Source organism: Sinocyclocheilus grahami, unplaced genomic scaffold (genome assembly GCF_001515645.1).
Source record: "Sinocyclocheilus grahami isolate Dianchi unplaced genomic scaffold, SAMN03320097.WGS_v1.1 scaffold460.1, whole genome shotgun sequence".
In the NCBI taxonomy this organism is placed as follows: Eukaryota; Metazoa; Chordata; class Actinopteri; order Cypriniformes; family Cyprinidae; genus Sinocyclocheilus; species Sinocyclocheilus grahami.
This window is the reverse complement of record NW_015505639.1, coordinates 633,271-642,973: the sequence shown is the minus strand read 5'-3', so window position 1 is coordinate 642,973 and position 9,703 is coordinate 633,271. Positions and strand designations below refer to the sequence as shown.

The following is a 9,703-nucleotide window of genomic DNA, read 5'->3' as shown; positions in this document are numbered from 1 at the left end:
TGATGCCCCCTTAGGTCTGGAAGGAAGTGTGTCAGAGCTCGAAACACGGCCAGCATTCCCCGGCAGTTGATGTGCCAAAGAGATGATGGCCTTCCCACAGACCCTAGGCAGAGCGGCCACTCATGACCGCTCCCCAGCCCGTGAGAGAGGCATCCGTCGTTAGCCTTACGCGACGACAAGGAGCCCCTAACGTCGGGCCTTGAACCAGGAACCAACGTTTCTTCCACATGTCTAAGGCACGTAAGCATCGCCGCGTGACCTTGATCATGCAAAGCGGATTCCCCCTCAGGGAAAATCCTTTGGCCGCTGTCATCAAACGCAGCCAGGCGAGAGCGGAGCGTGCGCAGCGAGAGCTCGCAGTGATGACAATCAGCTGCTGGAAAGCTGACCGCGCATGCTCTGCTCCTACACAAACGACACACACATCGTGTGTATCCCCTGCCGCCAGATATCGTGGGCAGGGAGAAACACAGCGTTTGTAATGCCGTTCGCTCGCCATAGACTTTCTCATTGTTTTATATATATGAGTGCTTGTGCGGACAGACAACAGTAAATAGACAGACACATACACAGAGCGCTACTGAAGGGCAGAAGCTGGTTTGCGCCCGGCCGGATGTGCCTTTATGCTTTCTGGTGCTTACGTCACCCTGCTCGTGACGTCTCGCTACTCCATTGGACGGATTTGACACGTGCTTCAGAACGCGGTCACGCAAGGGCGTTCCCAAAGCGACTCGACGCAGCTCGAGTTCCTGAAGGGGAAACTTACTGCACTGAAGCAGCTCAGCTTTACTTGATTCTCCATCAATCATGTTTTAGAGTCTCAAATCTGATCCTCAGGATCTTTTGAGGAGCGTTTGTTTCCAGAAGCTTTACTTTCACTGTTCCTCAGCGGAGGAATGATCTTCACAAGCCTCCAGAACATCTCACATCTTCTGAGGAGCCTTTATTTCTTCAGCTCTCAATCACTGCATTATATGTTTGGAGCGTTTCACTCTCATTTTACTAAGACATATTATTGGAGATTAATAGTGATGACAGATATTTATATAATTGTATGTATCTGCTGTACTGTTATAAAGATCTCATTGATTTACATTACAAACATCAGAATTTCATCATATAGCCTAAATATCAGCATCTGCACTGAATTGCATATTTTTGCTCGGTTTGAGTCTCTGAATAAAACTGAGCTGATTTTTTCCCCTCCATATTCTCACTATGTCAGACTATATGATCCATAAAAACCTGATGAATTAAATATGATGCTCAACAAAAAACATGCATATTGTCTAAGGCTCAATAATCTGTTTCATAAAAAAAAAAAGATTTTTTCAGATCGTTTTGGAAGCAAAAAGACACTACATTAAGACTTTAGTGCATGTTGAGGTTATTGTGTGTGTGTGTGTGTGTGTGTGTGTGTGTGTGTGTGTGTGTGTGTGTGTGTGTGATGTATAGCGGGCCGCAGATCCTCTGAGAGAGTCATAAACAGGACTTTCCTCAAAGCAAACCCTCCTATTGTACACTAGATGTGCTCTCATGCATGAAGACAACTGCTCCGCGCTGATAGAAGACATGCTAGAGAGTGTCAGACGTGCCAGGATAGGAGGCTGGAAACAGCTTCACTAGAGAGAGCAGCTGTGTGGCGCTCAGAAACAAAGTGGACAGCGTCCAAAACCACTTTACCAACTGGCCAGCTGGGACGAAAACCACATCGAGCCGGCCAAGCTGTGTGACTTTAGTCCAGGAACATTGGTCATGAGGTGCTCTGGACATATCATTTGATAAAGACTTAAGAATAAAGCCCATGAGCCATCTGTAGAGCCTGAGTGTAAATGCTCATGCTCTTTGTTTTAGGATTGAGCATTTGAGTGCTGGTGACAGATGTTGCAAAAAGACTCAAAAAACAGGTGAAAAATGACGCTTTTAGAAATCAAAAGAGTGTGTGATGCTACACTTTATGTGTTGCAAACCTCAAATGACGCTGCCAGTAAAACATCACGGTGCTCAAACGTGGTTTCACAGCAAAGAACCAATCATAAAAGGCCTCTTTAAATATGCATGTGCTCTGTACAGTAACAAAAACATCCACAGAGTGTTTCGATGCACCATCTGAGAGATTTCAGCAATCCTAGATTTTTTTTTTGTAGTGTTTCATGAAATCACTTTTCTTTCCTCGTGTGAGTTTCTGTTGAAACTTTAAATATGCACAATGTAAAAAAATATTTCTATTTCTATAAGTTGTCAGTAAAAAATATTGAAGTGTTTTACAAAATACTGTTTCAGTCTTTCGACATAAGAATGTAATGTTTTATTTAGTGTTACACTGAACAGAAATGGTGTATGATTTATAATCTTTACTCAGAAATTGCTAGTGTATTTCAGAAATAATTACAAAGAAACAACACATTGTATTAAACATGAAATTTTGAAGTAGAAACTGAAATAGTGTTTTCTACTTATAACTTACAAAAACCATTGTTTGCAGTGTACTTGCTGTTTCTTTGAAATTACTTCTGAAATTTACTAGCAATTCCACAGTGAAAATTGGTTCAAAGTAAATACAGCTTTTTTAAGCATATATCTGCTAAAAGTCTAATGTAAGAATAGACTAGTATATAAATTATATCAGATCAAACAAAGCAGGACTGCACAGCCTTTTACTTCCATTGCGTGGATAATTCAAAACATCCTCTTTTGTGATTGACAAAATGCTGTATTTAAAGGGGTCATATGATGCGATTTCAAGTTGTTCTTTCTCTTTGGAGTGTTACACGCTGATTGTGCATAGATAAGATCCCTGAAGTTGCAAAGACTAAAGTCTCAAAACCAAAGAGATGTTCTTTATCAAAGTTAAGACTCTGCCACGCCCCCCTAAAACGGCTCGTTCTAACACGCCCCCACATATCTACCTCACTATGTGGAAATATTTGCATAATGCCGCCCAAATGTGCACGCAAAGAAAGAAGGCGTGGTATCAGTAACCGCAGTTAGTGTTGAAGCAGCATGTCAGGGAGACGCTGTGTGTTTCAGTGCGAAAGCAAAATCACTTTATTTGGCCTTCCGGACGTAGATGCATTTAGGAATCTTTAAGATGACTTACAACAGAACAGCAATGCATTTTATGGACGACCGTTTCGTGAACCTAGGAGAGGAGGTCATTCTGACTTTGCTATGACAATCTGGCGCTTCTGAATCAGCTACTGTTTTGTTATTAGTTTAAGTATTTGCTATTGACTGTTCAAATGCGGAGTTTTGCGCATTGTGTGTGTGTGTGTGTGTGTGTGTGCTTCGGCCAATCACAATGCACTGGGTCAGCTGGCCAATCAGAGCAGACTGTGCTTGTCGGAAGGAGGGGCTTTGTAGAAAACGAAGCGTTTGAGAGAGGCGGGGCATAGAGGACCTACAATAATGTACAGTATTTGAAAAATAATGTGTTTTTTGAACATTAAAGCATGTCAACATATTCTGTTACACCAAATACACAAAATAATGATCTTTAAATCATATGACCCCTTTAAAACTTTGAAAAATAGGCCTAAATATTTTTTAATGTGCATGTTGAATGACATGAGGGTCAGTAAAGCTGAACTATTCCTTTAATATTGCTTTTGCAATATTAATATAAATATTTTTTTCACTCTTGATTTATAGTATTTAATGCCACAACTGTATACATGACATTTCATAGACAAAGTTTTGCTGGAAAGATTGATACATAGAACCATTTACAAATAGAGAATTATTAAAACAGGCTGCATGCTTGTTATTGCTGTTTTTGTCCAATTAATTTTTATTAACTGCATACATATGCACGTTTGATTGCTAACCCAGAGTTTACAAATGTGAAAATGTCACTTTGCAGATTAGATTTATTTTTGCAATTTTCTTTTTCTAAATCCCATTTCTTGGCATTGGTAAATATGATATTTTCTGCAGAGATCCCACATAACCAGACTTGATGCAACCAAGTTGCAAGAGCAGCCTGACAGAAGACAAATTGAAAGAGTTTGCTTCCAGAACGCATTTGCAGTGCATGACGAAAAATATTTGGACATGAAGAGGCTTTTCTGGGCTCTTTAATACCAATTAACCTGAACTCCACTGAACACCTTTGAGATCAACTGAAACTGAATGTGATTAGATGTTATCAGATTAGGTGATACTGAATGCATCCAAACCCCTGCATCCTTGATCAACATGCAGTGTCTTTCTGGAACTTATTGCACAAGAGTTTGAACCCAACAAATACTTTTGGCCATGTTGCCTGTAAACACAGATGGTGTTCAGATGAACTTTCATTCCTCAGCAGAAAACTCGAATCTCTCTGGAGAAGTGAATGGTCAAAACTTTTCCCACTCGAATTATTTCAGGCATATGAAATGTTTGAAGACATTAAGCTGCTCTGACAGTGTTGCTGCCGGCGTTGATTTAAAATGAGTTCAAATAAACACACACACACATACGCACACACACACTCCTGAGCAAATACATATCAAATGAAAACACTGCTCAAGCATTGTTTTATATCTGACCGGGAGCTGTTTTATATGTTGGAACGGAATTCAATCTAAAGCACATAATGCTGCCAAAAGCACTTTCTCATAACACATATTTAGTCACAAATACTCAAATCATTTACAACGTATACTTTAGAATGAATACACTGCAGTTTTTACCTTAAAGAGCTATTTCTACCTGATTCAACCTATACAAATTTGTTTTGTTGGTATAAAATGAATGCTTATAGGTTGGTTCAGTGATGTTAAATAATATTTCTGACTTGAATAAAACCATTTAAGATGTTACTGTTTTTAGATCATGTTCGTTTCTTTTTCTTTTTTCCAGTGTAAGAATATTAACTTTTAAACAAAAAAAAATATATAAAAAATCTCCAGTGTATCATAATCAGCACAGTAAAAAAAGCTAATTTAACTTAATTTTTTAAAAGTCTATTAGTCTAATCAAATTGGCTGTACAAGTCATTTAAATTCATTTCTTTTTTCAGTTAATTTATATTAAACTGAGATAAAAATCTAATTAGATAATGTTGTATAACTTTAAAAAATTAGGTTGAAATCGGAAAAACGTGCAACAATGTTAAACCTGAACTGATTTCAGAAACAGATTTTTTACAAATATTTTTATTGAAATATCAGTTGTAAATGTCATAAATTGCACAAAATGAATCAGAAGATCCAGTAACTTCACTACTTTTGCAATATTAATATTAATAATTTTTCTCTCTTCTTTCACAGTCCGTAATGCCACAGATGCAATGTAAAAATACATATATTTTTTAAAAGTTGTAAATAACACAAATATAAAGTATATTAAAAAATGTTTTTATTTCAGTCTTCCTACTTCAAAAAAAAAATTGAACACATTGAATTCTGTTTCTTGTATTTTTTGTAATTATTTGTGAAATTTACTAGCAATTTCTGAGTGAAAATGGTTTCTACACAGTGTATCACACTATAAATAATGTCCACCTATTTCAGCTGCTGCCTTACATTTAATTAAGTATGATCAAATTGCCTGTAAAATTCATTTATTTTTCAGTTCATTTAAATTACATTAAACCGAGTTAGAAAATCTTGCTTAAAAATATTATAAATTATATTGATGAGGTAAAGCAATGGAATATTTTTCAAGTGCAATAATGTTAAAATTGAGCTGATTCCAGAAACAGATTCTTTTATATGGTATTTTTATTGAAATATCGATCCAAAATTCCACTAATTCATGAGAAGTTCCAGTAACTTTATTATAATTTGGAGGAATAAACAGCTTATTGCTTTTGCAATATTAATAGTAATATTTTCTTCACTCTTGTTTCACAGTATTTAATGACACAACTGTATGCATGCAATTTCACAAACAAAGTTTTGCAGAAAATTATTTCAATGAACATGAATCTCATTTCTCCTGTTGTACTCAGCCATCAAACGCCTCCGGATCCCAGCAGACGGGAATCGTCTTACCTTGCACAGCATCAGGAGGAACATAACATCGGACATGCTGAGCTGGACCGTCTTTCTGAAACACACACACATCCCTGGCCGAATCCCATCATCCTTTAGCTGGGAGGGAGTTCCAGATTGACGGAGAGACGATGTGTTTTCTCGCGGCGCTCCAGTGTTTTCCTGCCCAGTTTCATCTCACTTGTTCCCGAGTTGAGCTGTCATGAGCTCCTCGTGCAAAACACTCTCTCTCTTTTTTTCTTGTGTGGATGAACAGATGAGAGTGGGTGGTTCAGTTACTGGCGGTACCTCTTTTTAATTAGCCAAAGCCCCGTTAACCAACTCCATGAGCTCTTTTCTTGGATTCTCAGTCCTAGACTTCAGGTGTTCCTGACCTCGTTCTGCTTCTCCGAGGTTAAAAAGATGATCAAAACTGGGACGTTAAGTGCCTTAGAGTGCTAAAGTGATGTTTTGAGCTGCGAAGCCTTGAGCGTGTGTTCTCAGACAGACGAGAGCGCTCGTGTTTGGTGGGAGTCGCACCGCCCAGCACTGATGCTCCAGAGGCAGAAGGCTTCCCCTGATTCCCTCCAACTCGCATATCAATGCAGTGCAGGTTGCCTGGCAACCGTCTCAGGACCGCCACACAGCGCCTGATGACAAGAAGCGTTTATGACAGCGGCCTTTATGAGGGGGAGGGTCTCTCTGCTTTTAATGCTCTCACCATCTGCTGGGAGCTGTCAGCGTTACCAGAGGTGCGCGAGGAACCCGAAACCTACCCTCAGCACCGCCGTCGCTTACCCAGCATCCTCTGCTCTCTGTGGAAACACTTTTCTCAAAGCAGGGATACGACAATACCATGAACAAATACGCCGGAATTTCTTTTTAATACATAATGCTCTGTAAACATTTTTTTTAAACAAACGAGCAAAGAACAGCAAATGAGAATTCTAATTTACAGGAAGGAAGAGAAAACCTAATTTGGATTATAATGGTGTTTCTACATTACAGTCTCATTGCGGGAAACTCAAAATGATACCACGGCATTTGTGCCACTTTTAGGTAATCAATAGCATGAATGATATTGCTTTTATACAACATTTCAATAAACAAGAAGTAAATATTGAGTAACTTACATTTTAGACACTGTTAGTTTGTGTATTTTTCTCTACCAATTAAAACAGTTCCGTATTAAACAAAGTCAAAGCAGAATTTCTCAGAGCAGTTTACTGAATGATTCAGTATTTTGAACGAATCGGTTTAGTGAATGATTCAATGATTCAGTCGTTCACTTGTTTTCTTGCAGAAAAATTCAGTGTTTTAAACAAATCAGTTGAGTGAATGATTCAAAGACTCAATCACTCATGTTTTTACTTTCCAAATGATTCAGAATTTTGAACAAATCAACTGATTGAATGATTCAAAATCACAAAATCACTTTTCACCACCTATTAGTGTAATGATGTAACTTGCATTGAAAATCCCTAGACAATTATATATTCTTTATATATAACCTCATTGCTTTGCAGTATACTTTATTGTCCCTAAAAGGGAAATTTTAAGTTAACTCAATAGCCAACATCACCTTATACGCCTAAAAATATAAAAAATATACCATATGCACAAAACATTATAAATCAATACACGCCCACACAAATATCTAAGTTAAAAAATGCAAATGATTTGTATGTAATTAGTTGCAGTGTATTTTTAGTCTATCTTACTTAATTTTGATACATGCTAAAATGAATCACGTTATGCAAACACAAATTACATGTGTTTCCATTAGTCAAAAATAATAGAATAGATTCTAAATGTTATATATATAATTTTTTTCCCCTAATCAAAAACTAATACTGTAGTGCTGCTTAAATAGGTTTCATTTTTAATTGTATGACACCAATCAAAGTCAGGCTTCTGCTCCATAACGTTAATACAAATCAGATAACTTCATAGTCCAAGCTTACTGATCCTTGATCTGATTCAATTTATGCGTTACACAAATTGTACGTCCAACATTTTTAAATGCACAATAATTCATTGTAGTTAGGATGTTAATGGAAAAGTTTAGCATAGAAAAAAAAAGTCTAAACAAATTGGCTTGAGCTTGCTTTTCTATCACCCATGCAATGGCCTGGAATAGACGGCAATAAAAATGGAAATGCAAAGGAAACAGTTGCCAGACTAAAATCACTAGCACGCATAATTTTATTGCTTACTCTGTGTCCTCTCCTGTCTGAGATGAACTTACTTCAAACAACTTTCACCGCTACATTTATAACAATTAATCAAATAGACTCTGAACAAATTGCTGTTTTAATCGCGCAGGACTGATTTAGAAATGCAGCTCAGCCAAAATCCATGCATGCAGCATGCCATGTTGATAAAAAAACAGTTGTTGTTTTCAGAGCCGTGGGACTCACCTGCCCATGCCTGCGTCGACCCACGCAGCAGAAAGAAGTTTGCATGTGTTTGCAGAATAAAGACAACAGGACCTTGAAATGGCCCAGAGCAATGAGATTAGTCCATTCATTCTAAGTGTTTCTGACCAAGTTGAAAAGGGCATTGCAGACATTAAGCACTGGCTCAGGAGAAGAGGAGAGGGAACTGGCCATCTACCGCGAGCAGCACAATTTTCACTTGGCCAAATATAAAAACACTGACCTTGCTGCAAAACCGTAAAAAGCTACCATAGACATTTCAGGCCTCTATCCTGGAGGTTTTCAAAAAAACATGGGACACTGGAAACACTTTTAACCAGGAGAATGGATACAGTCAGTACAGTATTATCCTCTAATGCAGTGCATCATAACTGGTTTTGCTTCAGGACCCAGGTTTTTTTATGATACAAAGTTGAATTTCAATGTTTTCATGCTTTCAACAGCCAATAATTCACCTCACAAAGCACAAAATGCATCCTTACCATATGTACAGTAATGTAGTCTGGATCTACCTTTGTAGTTTTGTTTCTGGATTTTGAGGGTGATGAAATGTCAAAAGTCACAAGTGATCAAAATACCATAGAATTTGATTGACACATGACCTTTGACATTAGCAACAAAAAATATAGAAGCATTTGGAAAACATATGGAAGATTTTTTCCTCTTTTAAAATAAACACTATTCATTTAGCTTATTTAACATTTTATTTATTTATTTTGCATTTAATATTTTATTTGATTTCAGCTTTATTTAAGTTAACAAAGATGTTTAGGTTTAGTTAACATTAATAACCCTGGAATAGACTAGAAATAAATTATCAATAACTGCAGTCCCAAAGGTCAGTAAATTCCATTCAGTTTAAACTATAAGTTTTAATTGATATTGATATGCACATTCTCACAGACCCAAACAAAAAATTGACCATGACCTAAAAAAACATACTTTATTTCAGCCAGTTGCCAAGACTACATTTCTCAGTTTCATTGTTTAACTTAAAGTAAAATAACTCAAGACTAAATAAAGTAAAACTAATAAATATAAATTAATGCATTTAATAAAAAAATAATGAAAATGACAAAAATGCAACAAAAAAAGTTACGATTAACTTTAAACATGAAAGTGAAAATTTAAAACATAATTTAATCTAATTCAAAATCAAATTACATTTTTATTTTATTATATTTTGCAAACTTAGAAGTGACTCAAATTTATTTCCAGCAGTAATCGCTGTAAGGGAAACAGGTCAATTTAGCTCAAAGGGAATCGTTTAAGATTTTATAGGGAATTTGAACAGAATCACTGTTT

The 9,703-nt window shown here is 36.8% G+C and overlaps 1 long non-coding RNA gene across 1 annotated transcript in view; it reads left to right on the top strand.

Moving 5' to 3' along the window:
* LOC107552886 (uncharacterized) overlaps positions 1-6,293 on the top strand; it is a 20,599-nt gene extending 14,306 nt beyond the window's left edge. Inside the window, exon 2 of the long non-coding RNA XR_001604907.1 lies at positions 5,939-6,293. This is a non-coding gene — a long non-coding RNA (uncharacterized lncRNA). The remainder of the gene's footprint in view (positions 1-5,938) is intronic.
* Positions 6,294-9,703: the final 3,410 nt, after the last annotated feature.